Genomic DNA, 22,727 nt, shown 5'->3' with positions numbered 1-22,727 from the left:
AACAACAAAAGGGACATTAGCTGATGAACAAAATGTATATAAGATATCCTAAGCCTGTGTTTACCACAGAACTTATTTTTGTTGTTTATCCAACCCCCCCCCCCCCCCCCCCCAAAAATGAAACCCACATTCATTTCACCATAGGCTTTGACCAATGAGTCATGGCAGAGTTAGCCTCCATTAGTGCCTACAAAAAAACGCCATTACTATTGCCCTCTATACAACCACAGATTAATAAAGACAAACAATTTATATTACTAGTTCCATTAAGTTTATTCATAGACGTTGTGTATAGATTATCGACTGGCATACAATGAAAGGACAGTACAGCCTTCCATTGTGTTTTATGCAACGCAAGCACAAAACTGTTTACAGTTCAAGTTAAGGTGTCAAATGAGGGGAAATGACGACTTTGCCCTATAACTCCCACAAAGCACAGAGAGAGATTCGATTTAAGGGATAATATTATGGGATAGAGACAGACATGGGTGATCAACACAAAAAGAACATTCTGAACTACATTTTTAAAAGCCTTTCGTGTCCCCATGGCCCAGATTCGAACGAAAAGGTGAATCTGCGAACAGATAGATAAACGAATAGATAAATAAACAGATTAGTGGAATAGCTAGATGCACTGTATATGATTGAGCTCCAGTTCCTGGTCCAGCTATGCCCACTCATGCCAGCTGGCTGGGTTGCCATGTGAATTCCCAGGAAAGACCGGAAGTTGGAGCATCTTGGGTTTTTGGAGGGAATTCAGGGCAAGACTTTCGCTTGTGACAGCAGAAATGCATCCTTAACAGATTCATACACACACACCTGCTGAACACACACACAAAAACAAGGTCAGAGTATTTTTTATTGAGGCTAAGCAAGTCAGTTAAGAATATATTCTTATTTACATTGATGGCCTAGGAACAGTGGGTTAACTTACACTTTCAGGGGCAGAGCAACAGATTTTTACTTTTTCATCTCAGGGATTTGATCTAGCAACCTTTTGGTTACTGGCCCAACACTCTAACCATTAGGCTACCTCATGTCTCTGGTGGCACCATCGGAAGCTAGCTTAGCTGGCAGCTGCCTGCAGAGTTGAGTTGAGACCACCAGACTGCTAACGGGTAAGTAATTCATACATTACTACTTATAGTTTAAAAAAATGATGTATTCAGCAAACTGTTCGTTTTTTGACGGTGTCGAATTACCTATCTAGCTAGCTGGCTTACGTTAGTTAACGAGCTAGCAAAGTTAGATAGCTAAATTAGGTATTGGGGGGACTTAGCTAGCTTGTTTATGCCTTAAGGTTACTCTGCAGCATAGTTAGTTATCGTAGCTTTCTAGAACAATTTTCAAACCACTTGATGAATTTAGGACTGCCAGAGCATCTAGCTAGCTGACGTTATGGGCTGGTATAGCGTTAGCTTACTAGCTACGATTAGTCACTGTAGCTATGTCAATTTGCAGGCAATGAAGAGAAAGTCCACGGATATCTCCTTGCTTTAAGAAGAAAAGTAGTACAGGGGAGACGCAGCAGAGGGTTAACGTTTGTGAGGATGCAGTCGAAGCCAATGAACAGGCAGAGGCATCGAGAGAGCATGACAGAACAGAGGCAGAACATGACAGCGATGAACAGGCCCAGGCAGCATCAATGACAGAGCACAGTGAAGAACAACAGACAGCAACATGGCACGAAAGTGCGGAACAGGCAGCAACAACAGTCACAGAGGTTGACAACCAAGCGAGGCAGGACTCAGCTAGAGCTATTCAACCCGTTCCTGGACCAACGGGTGAAGAAATGACAGTGTGACAGTGCCCCGGATAATGAAATGAATGGCTAGAGACTAACGTTATCTGGATAAATGTATGGTTATAGAGTGTCTACATTGAGTTATGAGTCATTACATAATCACATAAAGCCTTCTGATTCATGTTCATTGGTAGTTGAGTTTGAATAGTCTGAATTGAATTGTCTATAGGCAAATATTACACATGTAATCGGTAATTACTATGGAGAGTGGCTAGCTACTCATGCTATTATTATTATTATTATTGTTATTATTATTTCAAAATCCGAATAACTGATAACTGATTATGAATAACTCTTGTTTCATCCTAGATATATGCCAGTCAAGAGCAGAGGGGCCCAAACAGCCACATCTGAAGTTTTTCCCTCGGACCCTTCAGGGGAATAGAAGACGGAGCTTCATGAAAGAGTGGTACAGTACGCATAAATGGCTGGAGTACTCTCAGAGTAAAGACTTTGCCCACTCACTGCTATGCCTGCCGGCACTTCAGTCTCCCCTCCTCAGGTGATTCAGTGTTTACATCTAAATTACATTTGAAAAAAGCAACTTACAAAGATGGGGGATTTGTAGGCCATGCCAAATCAGAATCAGATACTAATGCTATGTTAGCATGGGCAGAATATGAAACGTCGAATGCAAGCAAATGCTCTCTCTCAGAATCCTTAAATGCAGAATATAATAAATTAGTGAGGGGAAATAGAGAGTACATTAAAGCTGCTGGAGAAACCCTGCTCCTCACAGCTACGCAAAACGTTGCACAGAGAGCACATAAAGAAACAGAAGGTCAGAATAAAGGAAATTTCCTCTCTATTATGGAACTGCTAGCCAAGCATGATCACACAGTCAAAAGAAAAATGACAAGTCAAAGAAATGCAGCAAATCAAATCAATTTTTATTTGTCACATACACAGGGTTACACATGGTTAGCAGATGTTATTGCGAGTGTAGCGAAATGCTACCTTGGCCATAGAACACAAAACCAAATAATTGACCGCTTGGCTGAAATGGTCCGCATAACTAGTGAAGTTGCACAAAGTGAGGCTTTCGGTATTACGGTCGACGATACCAAAGACATTAGCAAGAAGGAACAGATGTCCTTTGTGATTCGATACTATTACAATGGGTCAGTATGTGAACGTTTCCTCACCTTTGAAGCAGCAGAGCGCCTGGATGCTGCAGCAATTTCACTTTTTTTTTTTTACAAATACTGCAAAAGTATGGCCTTGACTACAGAAACCACCTAGTAGGGCAAGCATATGATGGTGCCTCTGTCGTGAGTGGAATGAACACAGGTGTGCAAGCACGCATTAAATCAGAGGCCCCATTAGCTTTTTATGTTCACTGAAATGCACATTGCTTAAATGTAGTATTAGTTGACAGTGTGAAATGCATCCCTGAAGCCTATTGTTTCTTTTCTCTTTTGCAGAAACTGTGTCTTTGTGTCAGGGTCATATGTGCACCAAAGTTGGCTAGGGGTACAGAGGGAGATGTTTCAGGTGGTCCCGAGAGAGTTACAAAGGCTGATAGAGACATGGTGGGCATGGAGGTACAATGCTTGCAAGACAGTGAGGGACAGACTGCCAGCCATCATACGTCTACTGAAAGAAATATCTGAAGAGAGAAATGGGGACAGAGCTGTAGAGGCAAGAGGTCTATTAGCCCAAATAGATCTAAAGTTTGTTGGCCTCGTAACATTCACCAATGTTTTTGGTGAGATAAAACATGTCCGATTTTTTACAGTCCCCACAACTCAATTTGGGCACGGCTGTTACCCTTGTTGATTCTCTTGTTGACACATTGAACAGTTATAGAGAGAGCTCTCTCTTTAATGAGATTTGGGGCAATACTGTGACCCTTGCCATTTTTGGACATATACTGTATAATATAATATTTCCGTTTACAAAAAGACACTACAACAGCCGAATGAAGCTGTATTGAAAATAGTTGGAGGCCTATGTGTGGTGTTTTTAAACTTGTTCCCAGCAAATGTTTTGTTCCTTACAATCAATGTACTCCTTCAAATTAAAGCTGTATATTTGTCTTTTTAAGCAAAAGGACAACTAGCCTATTTGAAGAACAATGAATTGCCTAACACATGTATATACAGATACATAACACATTAAAACAGGATTGTTGTGGAACTCAAAACATTAAATGTACCGGTATTAGTCTATGCACATCAGATAATTAGTCACATTCACTGTAAAATAAGAAACCAAAGTATATCAGTATGCGATTCCTTAACTTTCATATTGACATAGTTTTCAACTAGCCTATATACTACAACAGCATAATAGAATTCCTGAAATTCAGTTATGGCTTTTGGTTTTGGTGTGCCACCCCAAGATTTTCAGTGGCCCCATCTGGTACCCCTATGGAACATTTCTGGGGGTGCCAGTAGGAGGTACTGCTTAGCCTTAACCACAGAAACACATATATTAAAATATATAAACATAGTAATTGTCATGGTTTTGTATATGTTGACTTAATCCTAACCCTAAAAGAATGTGAAACCTATAAGGAAAGCATTTATTTTGTAGAGGTTACATTCTCAGAACATACACTTTTCTTATAATATCATAGAAGATGACTCATATAATTAATATATTTTGTCTCAAATATGTCATACCATATCTTTGTAGGTAACTCACCACAATAATGTATTCAATTGTGTACGTCATATGAGGCATATAAGTCAAGACATATACAAATACACCACTGACATACAGTGGGTGTACAAAACATTAGGAACACCTGCTCGTTCCATGACATAGACTGACCAGGTGAAAGCTATGATCCCTTATTGATGTCACTTGTTAAATCCACTTCAATCAGTGTAGATGAAGGGGAGGAGACAGGGTAGCCCTTTCCTGCAGTCAATGACTTTAAAGCTCCTTCTTTGGCCTCATGGGTGGAATGTTATTCATATTTTTCATAATTTCATCATTAATAAAAATGGACAAAAAATCCAGTGTTTCAATGTCAACAGATTTGTTATATTTCAGTCTTCTGTGATTTATATAAAGTGTAATACTAGGATGCAAACTCAAAAATGTAATACATTTCAACTCTACATCTGAAACCAAATCATATCAAATGTATTTATAAAGCCCTTCTTACATCAGCTGATATCTCAAAGTGCTGTACAGAAACACAGCCTAAAACCCCAAACAGCAAGCAATGCAGGTGTAGAAGCACGGAGATGTAATTTTTAAAGCCCCTAACCATGTGTGTGAGGTGTATACTTTAGTTTTAAAGTAGATTTGTTTAAGACTACCAAGAATCAATCTGTGTGGCCCTGATTTAGCCCACTGCAGATTTTTAAGCCTTGAGACAATTGAGACATGGATTATGTATGTGTGCCATTCAGAGGGTGAATGGGCAAGACAAAAGATTTAAGTATCTTTGAACAGGGCACCAATTTAAGTGCCAAGGGCACCAATTTAAGTGTGTCAAGAACTGCAACGCTGCTGGATTTTTCACTCTCAATAGTTTCCCATGTCTACCAAGAATGGTCCACCACCCAAAGGACATCCAGCCAACTTGAGACAACTGTGCGAAGCATTGGAGTCAATATGGCCAGCATCCCTGTGGAACGCTTTCGACACCTTGCAGAGTCCATGCCCTGACAAATTGAGGCTGTTCTGAGGGCAAAAGGGGGAGTGCAACTCAATTTTAAGAAGCTGTTGGTAATGTTTTGTACACTCAGCGTATAAGGCAAAACATACAAAATCTTACCAGATCCTTATTAGAGTAAATCGATTTTTGTACAAATAATCTTCTGCCCTACAAAATTCTTATTTGATTTTCATTATTATTTTCCATATGGGTCAAGTTGCGGTGAAGTAGGTGATCTAACGATGTGTCCTATTAGATCCTGTGCTGAGTTTTTACCACTCTGGCCTTGATGAACACACACACACCACTCTGGCCCTAATGAATATAGATTTGTTTTATTCACAGTGACACGCTAATTAAAGTGAACAGGCTCACAATCAGAAACCTTCCATCTCTACAGAACCACATTGCCTTTCAAAGCCAGGATACACAATCTCATCAATGACCTGTCCCTTTCTCAAGGGAAGATTCAAAGTCAATCAAAGAAGAGCACACACACTCTAAAGAAGAATCCTGTTTGGATATGAAAGTTCATAGAATGTTGTTAATTAAGGGAAGCTTTGCTTTTGAACATTTTTCCGGTTGTGCTAGTTAAAGCCAGTGTGAGGCTACTTAAGAGGCTTGGAAAACAAGAACAAACAAACAATATTTTTCCCCTTTGCTCTTTCCACTCTCCGTCTGTCTTTGACGTAATGAGAATATTGAGTTTTGTGGCTTTCGCAGAGCCTTTTGGAGAAATTATGAGTGAAACAGACCTGAAGAATAAACGCAGAGGGATGGAGCTTGTAGTTTGATTAACGAGCCTGTCCCAGGGAGTGTTCTTTATGATTTAATTACTGGCTCTGAACAGTGAGTGGGACACACACACACACACTATCTCTGCTACTTAAAGACATGCGCCGGTACTTAGGCGACTAGTAAGTCTTTTTTAAACCTCCCACTTTGGGCTGGATGTGTAGTCTGTACATGCATAATCTATGAGATTAATTCCTGTCTTACCTCAATTAGCCATGAAATTCCTATTTTGAAAGCGACTGTTTCCTTAAAGCTGTGCAGCGCCATTTACCCTACATATTACTCCATGTGGGCGAGCCCCACAACAATCTGAGTGTCAGCCAATGAGCTTCAGCCACTCACCATTTGAGTGACAGCTAGGAAGATGCACACACAGCAAAGAGAAAGAGCAATGAAGTGGTGCACATATCTGCACATTTGTGACATACAGTAGTACACCATTTTTGGAGACCACTTTTGGCTCATGGGTGCTACTTTCAGAAATCAAATCAAATCAAATGTATTTATATAGCCCTTCGTACATCAGCTGATATCTCAAAGTGCTGTACAGAAACCCAGCCTAAAACCCCAAACAGCAAGCAATGCAGGTGTAGAAGCACGGTGGCTAGAAAAAACTCCCTAGAAAGGCCAAAACCTAGGAAGAAACCTAGAGAGGAACCAGGCTATGAGGGCTGGCCAGTCCTCTTCTGGCTGTGCCGGGTGGACATTATAACAGAACATAGCCAAGATGTTCAAATGTTCATAAATTACCAGCATGGTCAAATAATAATAATCACAGTAGTTGTCGAGGGTGCAGCAAGTCAGCACCTCAGGAGTAAATGTCAGTTGGCTTTTCATAGCCGATCATTAAGAGTATCTCTACTGCTCCTGCGGTCTCTAGAGAGTTGAAAACAGCAGGTCTGGGACAGGTAGCACGTCAGGTGAACAGGTCAGGGTTCCATAGCCGCAGGCAGAACAGTTGAAACTGGATCAGCAGCACGGCCAGGTGGACTGGGGACAGCAAGGAGTCATCATGCCAGGTCGTCCTGAGGCATGGTCCTAGGGCTCAGGTCCTCTGAGAGAGAGAAAGAAAGAGAGAAATAGAGAATTAGAGAGAGCATACTTAAATTCACACAGGACACCGGATAAGACAGGAGAAGTACTCCAGATATAACAAACTGACCCTAGCCCCCCGACACAAACTACTGCAGCATAAATACTGGAGGCTGAGACAGGAGGGGTCAGGAGACACTGTGGCCCCATCTGATGATACCCCCGGACAGGGCCAAACAGGAAAGATATAACCCCACCCACTTTGCCAAAGCACAGCCCCCACACCACTAGAGGGATATCTTCAACCACCAACTTACCATCCTGAGACAAGGCCGAGTATAGCCGACAAAGATCTCAGCCACGGCACAACCCAAGGGGGGGCGCCAACCCAGACAGGAAGATGACGTCAGTGACTCAACCCACTCAAGTGTCGCACCCCTCCTAGGGACAGCATGAAAGAGCACCAGTAAGCCAGTGACTCAGCCCCTGTAATAGGGTTAGAGGCAGAGAATCGCAGTGGAGAGAGGGGAACCGGCCAGGCAGAGACAGCAAGGGCGGTTCGCTGCTCCAGAGCCTTTCCGTTCACCTTCACACTCCTGGGCCAGACTACACTCAATCATATGACCCACTGAAGAGATGAGTCTTCAGTAAAGACTTAAAGGTTGAGACCGAGTCTGCGTCTCTCACATGGGTAGGCAGACCATTCCATAAAAGAACTAGAACTACTGGCTAAAAGTATACAAAAGTACCCAGAGGAATATCTTTAAAAGTTATGAGATGTACATTTTGTACTGTTAAAGTCGACCCAATAAATACATTTATTCCCAAGTCTTTGCCAGTCATGTCAAAGATTGGCCATCCAGTGGGACATCATGACATTATGACATGGGATTAGAGAGTTGGAGTGGGGTGTCTGACCTGCTGTGATGAAACCATGGAAACAGCCCCCACCAATACATTCACAGTTCAATGAGAGTCCAATAATTTGTTTGATACAGGCACCTACTGTACAAACACACCTGTGACCCTTTTCAACAGCTCCTTTTGTTTGATATTATTGCGTTGATTATCACTGATGACTGTCCAGGACCAGGTCATGACTATTCACCACCCAGGGATGAGCCCACATTAGGAGGGAGTCAGGTGAGCCAGGGGCCGAGAAGAGATGGAGCAGCATTGGTTCTGTCAGATACCTCCTTTTGAAGTAGTGAACACACACACACACACACCATCCAGGTCAACAAACAAGCGGAGGCCATCTGCCAGGATGATCAGCCTGGGTGTTAACTCCATTACCATACCACCTGGTCAAGTATGTAGACACACAGGAAACTACCTCTCAGCCATCAAACTGATTAAACAGCATGATCAGTACACATGTGCACCTTGTAGTGGGGACAATAAAAGGCCACACAACACTATGCAACAGATGTCTCAAGTTTTGAGGGAGTGCGCAATTGGAATGCTGACTGCAGAAATGTCCACCAGAGCTGGTGCCAGAAAATTGAATGTTAATTTCTCTACCATAAGCCGCCTCCAACGTCATTTTAGAGAATTTGGCAGCACGTCCAACCAGCTGATGTCAACGTTGTGAACAGACCCATGTCGCAAAAATATGTACACAATTCCTGGAAGCTGAAAATGTCCCAGTTCTTCCATGGCCTGCATACTCACCAGACATGTAACCCATTGAGCATGTTTGGGATGCTCTGGGTCGACGTGTATGACAGCGTGTTCCAGTTCCTGCCAATATCCAGCATCTTCACACAGCCATTGAAGAGGAGTGGGACAACATTCCGCAGGCCACAATCAACAGCCTGATAAACTATATTTTAGATGGAGATGTGTCGCGTTGCATGAGGCAAATGGTGATCACACCAGGTACTGACTGGTTTTCTGATCCACGCCCTAACTTTTTTAAAAGATTCCTGTGACCAACAGATGCATATCTGTATTCCTGTGAAATCAATAGATCAGGGCCGAATTAATTAATTTCAATTGACTGATTTCCATATATTAACTATAACTCAGAAATATCTTTGAAATTCACGATTGCTGCGTTTATATTTTTGTTCATGTTGCACTTTGTAGTGCAGATAAAGTGTCATGAATATGACTGTGCTGGTCTTGGTCTTGATGATTGGGGGACAAAGACAAATCTTTACGGCTGCCTTGTCTTTGATAACAGCAACAGGTTGGCTAGGTAGTGTGAGGGACTCCTCTCGCCAGCCAGCCTAACTCCCTGATGAGGCTGCTCAGCTCCTGTCCTATTAATAGCCATGTGTGGATGATTTGATAATGGGTCCAACGGTTGGATTTGGAGAATAAAGGATTTTCTCTAAAAACATGTTGTGAAACCCACCTTACAGCAGGAGGAACAGAGAGCAGCCAGGTCGTTTAAGATTGATGTCGAAATTGGAAGTCTATCCATGTCCTGAGGATGTTGGAAAGCAAACATTGTTAGGCACAGACAACAGCACAAAGGGCAAAAGGTAGAGACAATAATACATCACGCGAAGCAGCCACAAGTGTCAGTAAGAGTTTCCATGATTGAGTCTTTGCATGTAGAGATGGAGATACAACTATCATTACGGCCGGAATTTTTTTGTGTTATGAAAGAATTTGCCGTGACCTAACGAATGTTCTGGGAACCTTCACAGAACCAATTTTGGTTTGCTGGGTTGTCTTCTTCTCCCAAGTATTCTGTACGTTCAAAGTTAAGGGTTCTGGTTGGAGTAATATCCGACATGGGACTTTACTCTACCTCATTAAGGCCCGTGGAAGCAAGGGGTTCCCAACCTTTTTTATCCACCACCCTTCTGAGGCCAATCTCTGGGCCTTGGACCACCCCACGCCAGACATGAGCCCTGCAATTAATAGGCTCTCCTTTTCATGTGTACGAAAGTGCACGGTAACACTTTATTGAAAGGTACACATATTAGCCACTAATTTGTAGTTTATAAGTATGTATATAAGTAGCTGATAAGATCTGTATAATGTCTTATTAGCCATATATTAGGCCTTAATTAAGTGATTTGTAATTCAAACACTATAAGTCATGTACAAATATAAGGATATTCCATGCTAAAACACTCAAATTAAACAGCAACGGTAGGCCTATTGACTAAATTGATGGGTTATGTTTAGGATAATGTTTTGTGATAATGTGCGCCCTATTGCCCTTCTTGGCTCCTGGACTCTGTCCACACATTTCAAGGCTGCGTTGAAACAATGTGTCACGACTTCTGCCGAAGTCGATGCCTCTCCTTGTTCGGGCGGTGCTCGGCGGTCGACGTCACCGGTCTTCTAGCCATCATTGATCCATTTTTCATTTTCCATTGGTTTTGTCTTGTCTTCCTACACACCTGGTTTCAATCCCATCCATTACCTGTTGTGTATTTAACCCTCTGTTTCCCCTCACAATCCAAGATGGCGTAGCAGTCGGACGTGTGTTTGTCTCTGTCCCATGTAAATAGCCGGTTTCGTCTTTTTTTTCGTATATATATTTTTAATCTCACTTTCCACCTATGATCTAAATATACTTTCCCGCAACCCGCCTCACCCAATGTGATACGGATCTGCTATTTTTATACGTTATAACTGGAAACTCCATCAGCAGCTAGCCAGCTAACTAGCTACTAGCTAGTAGTAACTGTTAGCCACGGCTAGCGGTCTTCACCTTCAGCTCGGACACCAGCCAGCTTAACAGCTGATCTCAACCAGTTTATTGCGCGATATCAACCCAGAGCATATCAGACTGATTTTCTCCACCACATCACCGGATTCCTGACGCAAGCTCTGGACAATTACACCGGATCATCGCAGCTAGCTAACTGCAACCGAGTAGCTACTGCTGGCTAACGCCTCTGTCCCGAAGCAAGCACCAGTTAGCCTTGAGCTAGCCTCGAGCTAGGCCCATCTGCCGGCTAGCCGAAGAGGTCTACCAGCGAATTCTTGGGCTACAATACCTCTTTTTGCCAATTGGACTGGACCTTTTTTTGCCGACACAGAGCCCTGCCAATCCATCACAACTGGTCTAAATCAGCTACAAGCTAATTTAGCCATTTTTTTTGCCGCTGCTAGTAGCTTTTACCTTCTGCACAGACACCAGCCCTGTTATTAGCCTGGATATTACTCACCAATTTACCAGCATCGGACTGTCTCTCGACAACAACGCCGGATTCCTGCCGTAATCCCTGAGCCACTACTTCTGATCCTCACAGCTAGCTTGCAGCTAGCGCAGCTAGCGCCACTGCCACGAAGCTAGCACCAGTTAGCAAACACAATTCTACAATTCACAACCTCTCTTTCGCCACCGCCATCCGGCTTGGATTCTCTGTCGACACGACCACGTCTGAGCAGACCCCCTCCGTCTGAGCAGACCTCCCCCCGGGCTACTAACTTTAAACGCCGCGTGCTAGCTTAGTGGAGGCCTCCCTGCTCCATCTACGGCTGCCCCCTGGACACTATGATCACTTGGCTACATAGCTGATGAATGCTTGACTGTCCATTAATTCACGGTACTCCATTCTGTTTATTTGTGTTTTATCTGTCGGCTCTGTGCTTTAACTCAGGATCTGTGTGTAGTTAATCCGACCCTCTCTGCCTAGTCGTCGCCATTTTTACCTGTTGTTGCTGTGTTAGACTAGCACCCTGTTATTGCTGCTGTTATCTTACCTGTTGTTTTAGCTAGCTCTCCCAATCAAGACCTGCAATCACTTTATGCCTTACTGTATGTCTCTCTCAAATATCAATATGCCTTGCATACTGTTGTTCAGGCTAGTTATCATTATCATTGTTTTGGTTTGCAATGGACCCCGTAGTTCCACTCTCCGTACCTCTGATACATCCTTTGTCCCACCCCCCACACATGCGGTGACCTCACCCATTGAGACCAGCATGTCCAGAGATACAACCTCTCTTATCATCACCCAGTGCCTGGGCTTGCCTCCGCTGTACCCGCGCCCCACCATACCCCTGTCTGCACATTATGCCCAGAATCTATTCTACCACGCCCATAAATCTGCTCCTTTTATTCTTTGTCCCCAACGCTCTAGGCGACCAGTTTTGATAGCCTTTAGCCGCACCCTCATCCTACTACTCCTCTGTTCCTCGGGTGATGTGGAGGTAAACCCAGGCCCTGCATGTCCCCAGTCACCCTCATTTGTTGACTTCTGTGATCGAAAAAGCCTTGGCCTCATGCATGTCAACATCAGAAGCCTCCTCCCTAAGTTTGCCTTACTCACCGCTTTAGCACACTCTGCCAACCCTGATGTCCTTGCCGTGTCCGAATCCTGGCTTAGGAAGGCCACCAAAAATTCTGGGATTTCTATACCCAACTATAACACTTTCCGTCAAGATAGAACTGCCAAAGGGGGAGGAGTTGCAATCTACTGCAGAGATAGCCTGCAAAGTTCTGTCATACTTTCCAGGTCTATGTCCAAACAGTTCGAACTTCTAATTTTAAAAATTAATCTCTCCAGAAATAAGTCTCTCACTGTTGCCGCCTGCTACCGACCCCCCTCAGCTCCCAGCTGTGCCCTGGACACCATCTGTGAATTGATCGCTCCCCATCTAGCTTCAGAGTTTGTTCTGTTAGGTGACCTAAACTGGGATATGCTTAACACCCCGGCAGTCCTACAATCCAAGCTTGATGCCCTCAATCTCACACAAATCATCAAGGAACCCACCAGGTACAACCCTAAATCCGTAAACATGGGCACCCTAATAGACATTATCCTGACCAACCTGCCCTCCAAATACACCTCTGCTGTCTTCAATCAAGATCTCAGCGATCACTGCCTCATTGCCTGTATCCGCCACGGGTCCGCGGTCAAACGACCACCCCTCATCACTGTCAAACGCTCCCTAAAACACTTCTGCGAGCAGGCCTTTCTAATCGACCTGGCCCGGGTACCCTGGAAGGATATTGACCTCATCCCGTCAGTTGAGGATGCCTGGTCATTCTTTAAAAGTTACTTCCTCACCATATTAGACAAGCATGCTCCGTTCAAAAAATGCAGAACCAAGAACAGATATAGCCCTTGGTTCACTCCAGACCTGACTGCCCTCGACCAGCACAAAAACATCCTGTGGCGAACTGCAATAGCATCGAAGAGCCCCCGCGATATGCAACTGTTCAGGGAAGTCAGGAACCAATACACGCAGTCAGTCAGGAAAGCAAAGGCCAGCTTTTTCAAGCAGAAATTTGCATCCTGTAGCTCTAACTCCAAAAAGTTCTGGGATACTGTAAAGTCCATGGAGAACAAGAGCACCTCCTCCCAGCTGCCCACTGCACTGAGGCTAGGTAACACGGTCACCACCGATAAATCCGTGATAATCGAAGACTTCAACAAGCATTTCTCAATGGCTGGCCATGCCTTCCTCCTGGCGACTCCAACCTTGGCCAACAGCCCCGCCCCCCCCGCTGCTACTCGCCCAAGCCTCCCCAGCTTCTCCTTTACCCAAATCCAGATAGCAGATGTTCTGAAAGAGCTGGAAAACCTGGACCCATACAAATCAGCTGGGCTTGACAATCTGGACCCCCTATTTCTGAAACTGTCCGCCGCCATTGTCGCACCCCCTATTACCAGCCTGTTCAACCTCTCCTTCGTATCATCTGAGATCCCCAAGGATTGGAAAGCTGCCGCGGTCATCCCCCTCTTCAAAGGGGGAGACACCCTGGACCCAAACTGTTACAGACCTATATCCATCCTGCCCTGCCTATCTAAGGTCTTCGAAAGCCAAGTCAACAAACAGATCACTGACCATCTCGAATCCCACCGTACCTTCTCCGCTGTGCAATCCGGTTTCCGAGCCGGTCACGGGTGCACCTCAGCCACGCTCAAGGTACTAAACGATATCATAACCGCCATCGATAAAAGACATTACTGTGCAGCAGTCTTCATCGACCTGGCCAAGGCTTTCGACTCTGTCAATCACCATATTCTTATCGGCAGACTCAGTAGCCTCGGTTTTTCTAATGACTGCCTTGCCTGGTTCACCAACTACTTTGCAGACAGAGTTCAGTGTGTCAAATCGGAGGGCATGTTGTCCGGTCCTCTGGCAGTCTCTATGGGGGTACCACAGGGTTCAATTCTCGGGCCGACTCTTTTCTCTGTATACATCAATGATGTTGCTCTTGCTGCGGGCGATTCCCTGATCCACCTCTACGCAGACGACACCATTCTATATACTTCCGGCCCTTCCTTGGACACTGTGCTATCTAACCTCCAAACGAGCTTCAATGCCATACAACACTCCTTCCGTGGCCTCCAACTGCTCTTAAACGCTAGTAAAACCAAATGCATGCTTTTCAACCGTTCGCTGCCTGCACCCGCACGCCCGACTAGCATCACCACCCTGGACGGTTCCGACCTAGAATATGTGGACATCTATAAGTACCTAGGTGTCTGGCTAGACTGCAAACTCTCCTTCCAGACTCATATCAAACATCTCCAATCCAAAATCAAATCAAGAATCGGCTTTCTATTCCGCAACAAAGCCTCCTTCACTCACGCCGCCAAACTTACCCTAGTAAAACTGACTATCCTACCGATCCTCGACTTCGGCGATGTCATCTACAAAATAGCTTCCAATACTCTACTCAGCAAACTGGATGCAGTTTATCACAGTGCCATTCGCTTTGTTACTAAAGCACCTTATACGACCCACCACTGCGACCTGTATGCCCTAGTCGGCTGGCCCTCGCTACATGTTCATCGTCAGACCCACTGGCTCCAGGTCATCTACAAGGCTATGCTAGGTAAAGTGCCGCCTTATCTCAGTTCACTGGTCACGATGGCTACACCCACCCGCAGCACGCGCTCCAGCAGGTGTATCTCACTGATCATCCCTAAAGCCAAAACCTCATTTGGACGCCTTTCCTTCCAGTTCTCTGCTGCCTGCGACTGGAACGAATTGCAAAAATCTCTGAAGTTGGAGACTTTTATCTCCCTCAACAACTTAAAATCTGCTATCCGAGCAGCTAACCGATCGCTGCAGCTGTACATAGTCCATCTGTAAACTACCCACCCAATTTACCTACCTCACCCCCCATACTGCTTTTATTTATTTACTTTTCTGCTCTTTTGCACTCCAGTATCTCTTCTTGCACATGATCATCTGATGATTTATCACTCCAGTGTTAATCTGCTAAATTGTTATTATTCGATTTATTGCCTACCTCATGCCTTTTGCACACATTGTATATAGATTCTCTTTTTTTTTCTTCTTTTCTACCATGTTATTGACTTGTTTATTGTTTACTCCATGTGTAACTCTGTGTTGTCTGTTCACACTGCTATGCTTTATCTTGGCCAGGTCGCAGTTGCAAATGAGAACTTGTTCTCAACTAGCCTACCTGGTTAAATAAAGGTGAAATAAAAAATAAATAAAAAATAAAATAAAATAAAAAAAGTCTTTGTCAGAGATTGTTTGTTGTTCAGTATTCGTGTTGTTTGTATTGGTGCGCGACGGGTCCTCATACCCACTTTGTTTTATTGTATTCATGGTTTTGGAGTTATGTTTGTTTTCAAGTTATTAAAAAACTCCATTCCACTAAGTTTGATTCTCCTGAGCCGGACTTCCCTGCCACCTATACACACGACTCTGACACAATGACTTATAAATGACCCAAGACCAGCTCAGTTAATCCCTACCATTGTGACAATGGGTTGTCATAATGCTGCATCAAATGTACATTATCCTAGGGGCGTTGGCAGACACAATGTAAGTAACCTAATTTATGTCCCCCTAATTCCCCTGCATACCTCTGTTAATCCTACAGCTATTGGATGGAGTAATCATGAGCGTATGAACCAGAGTTACACTGTTAGCACTGAGGCGGTGTGCCTTTGTAGGAAGACCACTTTGTGCAGCTCACGCTGCACTATCAAGTCTACTTCTGATAAGCTTCCCAGTAAAGCATTGAAAACAATCAAGCAACCCAGAAAAGTGCTAAAAATAGCCCATATTAACATATGCAGCCTGAGAAGCAAGGTCCATGAAGTCAATAACTTGCATGTAACAGATGACATTCACATTCTGACTATCTCTGAAACTCACTTAGATAATACCTTTGATTATACAGTGGTAGCAACACATGGTTATAACATTTACCGAAAATACAGAAATGCCAACGGGGGCGGTGTTGCTGTCTATATAAAGAACCACATTCCTGTAAAGCTTAGAGACAATCTAATGTTTAATACTGTTGAAGTAATATGGCTACAGGTTCATCTGCCTCACCTAAAGCCCATTCTGGTGGGAAGCTGCTATAGACCACCAAGTACTAACAGTCAGTATCTGGATAATATGTGTGAAATGCTTGATAATGTATGTGATATCAACAGAGAAGTATATTTTCTGGGTGATATAAATATTGACTGGCTCTCATCAAGCTGCCCACTCAAGAAAAAACGTCAAACTGTAACCAATGCCTGCAGCCTGGCTCAGGTTGTCAGTCAACCTACCAAGGTATTTACAAACAGCACAGGAATGAAATCATCAATATGTATTGATCACATCTTTACTAATGCTGCAGAAATTTGCCTTAAAGCAGTATCCAAATCCATAGGATGTAGTGATCACAGTATAATAGCCATATCTAAGAAAACCAAAGATCCAAAGGCTGGGCCTAATATAGCGTATAAAAGGTCATACAATACGTTTTGTAGTGATTCATATGTTGATGATGTAAAGAATATTTGCTGGTCTGTGGTGTGTAATGAGGAGCCACCAGATGCTGCACTTGACACATGTCATGTACTTCTAGACGTAGAGCAGGGTAGTAGATACGTGGATAGTTTATTCCCAAAGCAACAGTGTCGGTCAACACCACACACACGGGCGCAAAAAGACCCAGTCCAAAACAACAGGACGAAACGGTTCGGGAAAAAATAACATCCACAGAAATCACACACACCAAATAACAGAAAAACAATCCCGCACAAAACCCGGCGGGCCTACCGGATTTAAATAGCCCAAAACCAAAACCTAAACAAGAAACAGGTGCAACTAATCAGACAACACTAAATGAAACAGAAAAGGGGATCGGTGGCAGCTAGTAGGCCGGCGACGACGACCGCCGAGCGCCGCCCGAACAGGAAGAGGCACCATCTTCGGCAGGATTCGTGACAACACATTTATGAAATTGCTTAGTCCAGTTACTAATAAGCATGCAGCCATTAATAAAATGACTGTAACAACTGTTAAATCCCCTTGGATTGATGAGGAATTAAATAAATGTATTGTTGAGAGGTATGAGGCAAAGGGTATGGCAAATAAGTCTGGCAGCCCAACTGATTGGCAAACGTACAGCAAATTAAGAAATAATTTGACTAAGCTAAATAAAATGGAAAAAAAACTATACTATGAAACAAAGATAAATTATATAAAGAATGATAGTAAAAAGCTTTGGAGCACCACTGGGGAAAAAAGCTCCATCATTCATTGAATCAGATGGATCATTTATCACAAAACCCACTGATATTGCCAACTACTTTAATTACTTTTTCATTGGCAAGATAAACAAAATTAGGGATGAAATGCCAGCAACAAACGCTGACACTACACATCCAAGTATATCTGACCAAATTATGAAAGACAAGAATTGTACTTCTGAATTCCGTAAAGTCAGTGTGGAAGAGGTGACATTTTTTGTTGTTATCAATCATTATTAAAGACAAGCCACCGGGGTCTGACAATCTGGATGGAAAATTACTGAGGATAATAGTGGACGATATTGCCATTCCTATTTGCCACATCTTCAATTTAAGCCTACTAGAAAGTGTGTGCCCTCAGGCCTGGAGGGAATCTAAAGTAATTCCGCTACCCAAGAATTGTAAAGCCCCCTTTACTGGCTCAAATAGCTGACCAATCAGCCTGTTACTAACTCTTAGTAAACTTCTGGAAAAAATGGTGTTTGACCAGATACAATGCTATTTCATAGTAAACAAATTGACAACAGACTTTCAGAACGCATATAGAGAAGGACACTCAACAAGCACAGCACTTACACAAATTGCTGATGATTGGCTGAGAGAAATTGATGATAAAATTATTATGGGGGCTGTCTTGTTAGACTTCAGTGCAGCTTTTGACATTATCGATCATAGTCTGCTGCTGGAAAAACTGATGTGTTAGGGCTTTACACCCCCTGGTATAATGTGGATAAAGAGACTTGTTTAAGCCTCTCAAACATAATTTCACAGGATTTCCCCAGGGTAGCTCTTTAGGCCCCTTGGTTTTTTCAATCTTTACTAACAACATGCCACTGGCTTTGAGTAAGGCCAATGTGTCTATGTATGTGGATGACTCAGCACTATACACGTCAGCTACTACAGGGACTGAAATGACTGCAAAACTTAATAAAGAGCTGCAGTTAGTTTCGGAATGGTTTGCAAGGAATAACTTAGTCCTAAATATTTCCAAAACTTAAAACATTGTATTTGGGACAAATCATTCACTAAACCCTAAACCTCAACTACATCTCGTAATGAATAATGTGGAAATTGAGCAAGTTGAGCTGACTAAACTGCTTGGAGTTACCCTGGATTGTAAACTGCCATGGTCAAAACATATTGATACAACTGTAGCTAAGATGGGGAGAAGTATGTCCACAATAAAGCGCTGCTCTGCATTCTTAACAACACTATCAACAAGGCAGGTCCTTCCGGCCCTGGTTTTGTCGCACCTGGACTACTGTTTAGTAGTGTGGTCAGGTGCCACAAAGAGGGACGGGAAAATTGCAGTTGGCTCAGAACAGGGCAGCACGGCTAGCCCTTAAAAGTCCTCGGAGAGCTAACATTAATGACATGAATGTCAATCTCTCATGGCTCAAAGTGGAAGAGAGATTGACATCATCATTACTTGTTTTCGTAAGAGGTGTTGACAAGCTTAAGGTACCGAGCTGTCTGTTTAAAATACTAGCACACAGCTCGGACACCCATGCATACCCCACAAGACATGCCACCAGAGGTCTCTTCACAGTCCCCAAGTCCAGAACAGACTATGGGAGGCGCACAGTACTACATTTAGCCATGACTACATGGAACTCTATTCCACATCAGGTAACTGATGCAAGCAGTAGTATCAGATTTAAAAAGCAGGTAATAATATATCTTATGGAACAGCGGGGACTGTGAAGTAACACAAACATAGGCAAAGACACATGCACAGACACGGCGCCATACTAAGACGGCGCCGAAGAACATGGCTGACGGTATACATTCTCCCATCTATCGTGCTATTTTGTTATTTTCTTAGCGTTTTGTGTAATTCTTTTTTTACTTATTAGAAAAGCGATTACTCACCGCGGACTGGAAGAAACTTTTTCCTTTAACGAGTCCGACGAAAAGGACATCCTGCTTTCGCCGAAACAGGCCCTGATCCATGCCTTTTGTGTGAAGAAAAGACGCCGGAAAAGGGACTGCAGATCGGGCATCCTTCTGAGAATCTGGAGGCGAGCGAGTAAACTCCCACTGCCTTCCATTCTTCTTTCTAAAGTGCAATCATTCCCCCAAAAAATTATGACCTACGATTAAGATTATCCTACCAACGGGACATTAAAATCTGTAACATGTTATGTTTCAACGAGACGTAGCTGAACGAAGATACGGACAAAATATAGAGCTAGCGGGATTTTCCATGCACCGGCAGAACAGAGACTAAGACGAGCTCTCCCCCCACCCTCCATTTGGCAAATCTGACCATAATTCTATCTTCCTGATTCCTGCGTACAAGCAAAAACTAAAGCAGGAAGTACCAGTGACTTGCTCAATACGGAAATGGTCAGATGACACGTATGCTACACTACAGGACTGTTTTGCTAGCACAGACTGGAATATGTTCCGGGATTCATCCTATGGCATTGAGGAATATATCACCTCAGTCACCGGCTTCATCAATAAGTGCATCGATGACGTCGTCCCCATAGTGACTGTACGTACATATCCCATCCAGAAGCCATGGATCACAGGCAACATCCGCATCGAGCTAAAGGCTAGAGTTGCTGCTTTCAAGGAGCGAGAGACTAATCCGGACGCTTATAAGAAATCCTGCGAACCTTTAAACAAGCAAAGCGTCAATACAGGATTAAGATTGAATCCTACTACACCGACTCTGACGCTCGTCGGATGTGGCAGGGTTTGAAAACTATTACAGACTACAAAGTGAAACCCAGACGCGAGCTGCCCAGTGGTTCTACAGCTGCACCATCGAGAGCATCCTGACTGGTTGCATCACCGCCTGGTATGGCAACTGCTCGGCATCTGACCGTAAGGCGCTACAGAGTGTAGTGCAAGCGGCCCAGTACATCACTGGGGACAAGCTTCCTGCCATCCAAGACCTATATAATAGGTAGTGTCAGAGGAAAGCCCATAAAATTGTCAGAGACTCCAGTCACCCAAGTCATAGACTGTTTTCTTAGCTACTTCAAGCGGTACTGGAGCGCCAAATCTAGGACCAAAAGGCTCCTCAACAGCTTCTACCCCCAAGCCATAAGACTGCTGAACAATTTATCAAATTGCCACTGGACAATTTACATTGACCCCCCCCCCCCCCCCCCTCTTGTACACTGCTGCTATTTGCTGTTTGTTTGTTACCTATGCATAGTCACTTCGCCCCCACCTACATGTACAGATTACCTCAACTAGCCTGTACCCCTGCACACTGACTCGGTACCGGTGCCCCCTGTATATAGCCTCGTTATTGTTATTCTTATTGTGTTACTTTTTATTATTACTTTCTATTTGAGTCTACCTGGTTATTATTTTCTTCTTCTTGAACTGCACTGTTGGTTAAGGCCTTGTAAGTAAGCATTTCACGGTAAAGTCTACACTTGTTGTATTCGGCACATGTGACAAATAAAGTTTGATTTGATTTGATGCATACACACATGATAACATACGCACTATACACACACGTACACATGGATTGTGTGTTGTAGATATGTGGTAGTGGAGTATGGGCCTGATGGCACACACTTAGTGTGTTGTGAATTCTGTAATGGATGTATTGTAATGTTCTTAAAATTGTATTACTGCCTTACTTCTGCCGGACCCCAGGAAGAGTAGCTGTTGCTGGATCCATAATAAATACAATTACAAGCAATGAGGGTGGAAGCTGTTGACTCTCTGTTTGACCAGGAGAGGGCGACAATCAACTGTGACGATTTTCTGCAGCACAGTCTGTTGGGTATCCTCATGTCTCTCTCTTCATCTCTCTCTCTCTCTATATATATATATGTCTCTCTCTTCATCTCTCTCTCTCTTCATCTCTCTCTCTCCCTCTCTCTTTTCATCTCTCTCTCTCCCTCTCTGCAGTGGCTCATGTTGTGGTACAACTGCCCAACACGACAATGCTGCTGTCTACTGATGTCTTTCATGTATCCAGGACAAGTAAAGAAGTCTGTGAGGCTGGGCTGTGTGGAGGTTGGGAGACTGGGCTGGGTTGTGTGGAGGTTAGTAGACTGGGCTGGGTTGTGTGAAGGCTGGGCTTTGTGGAGGCTGGGCTGTGGAGGCTGGAAGGCTGGGATGGGTTGTGTTGAGGCTGGGAGGCTGGGCTGTGGGGAGGCTGGACTGTGTGGAGGCTGGGAGGCTGGACTGTGTGGAGGCTGGGCTGTTTGGAGTCTGGACTGTGTGGAGGCTGGACTGTGGAGATACTGGGCTGTGTGGAGGCTGGGCCGTGGAGAGCCTGGGCTGTGTGGAGGCTAGGATGGGTTGTGTTGAAGCTGGGAGGCTGGGCTGTAGGGAGGCTGAGCTGTAGAGAGGCTGCGCTATGTGGAGGCTAAGCTGTGGAGAGGCTGGGCTGTGTCGAAGCCTGGGCTGGGCTGGGGGGCTGAAGCTGTGTGGAGGCTGGGAGGCTGGGCTACAGCCACACACTGCATTATTAATGGATCATTTTTCTGGAATAATTTCCCTCCCTCCACCTCTACCCTCTCCATCTCTTCAGCCTGAAAACTGAAAGGGGGGGAGAAGAGGAGAAGCGGAGGTGGAAATCAGCCAGTTTCCACAAACCTCCATGACCCAAAAGAGATATGATGAGCAGAGATGATGATTCACACTAAGTTCTGAAATGCACAACATTGAGATGAGAGCGAAAGGAGTTAATGTTGTCTTTATAACTGTACATTAGACCAGCCAAGGCCCTGGACGGGATGGGATGCTATATTTAGAAAACAGCTGACAGCAGGCTTGAGGCTCAAGGTTAGAGGAGAGGAGAGGATCTTTGGTGCTTCCAGTTCCATTTCACATTAAAATGGAGCAGAATGCAGACTCTTGTAAAAAAAAATATCTTGAAGAGAGTAAAACCAACAGCCATCTGACATCTGAGTCAAACGAGTCTAACACACGAAGAATATGCAGGGGACATATATTTATGGTTTGATATTGACACACATGACTTATGTAAAAACGTCAGCCAATGACGTGTGTGTGTTTCTTTTCTGTTTTATGAGGGAGACTGCGTGAAAAGGACAGA

Source organism: Salvelinus alpinus, chromosome 2, assembly GCF_045679555.1.
Source record: "Salvelinus alpinus chromosome 2, SLU_Salpinus.1, whole genome shotgun sequence".
Taxonomy (NCBI): Eukaryota; Metazoa; Chordata; class Actinopteri; order Salmoniformes; family Salmonidae; genus Salvelinus; species Salvelinus alpinus.
Note: the sequence above shows the minus strand (reverse complement) of the source record.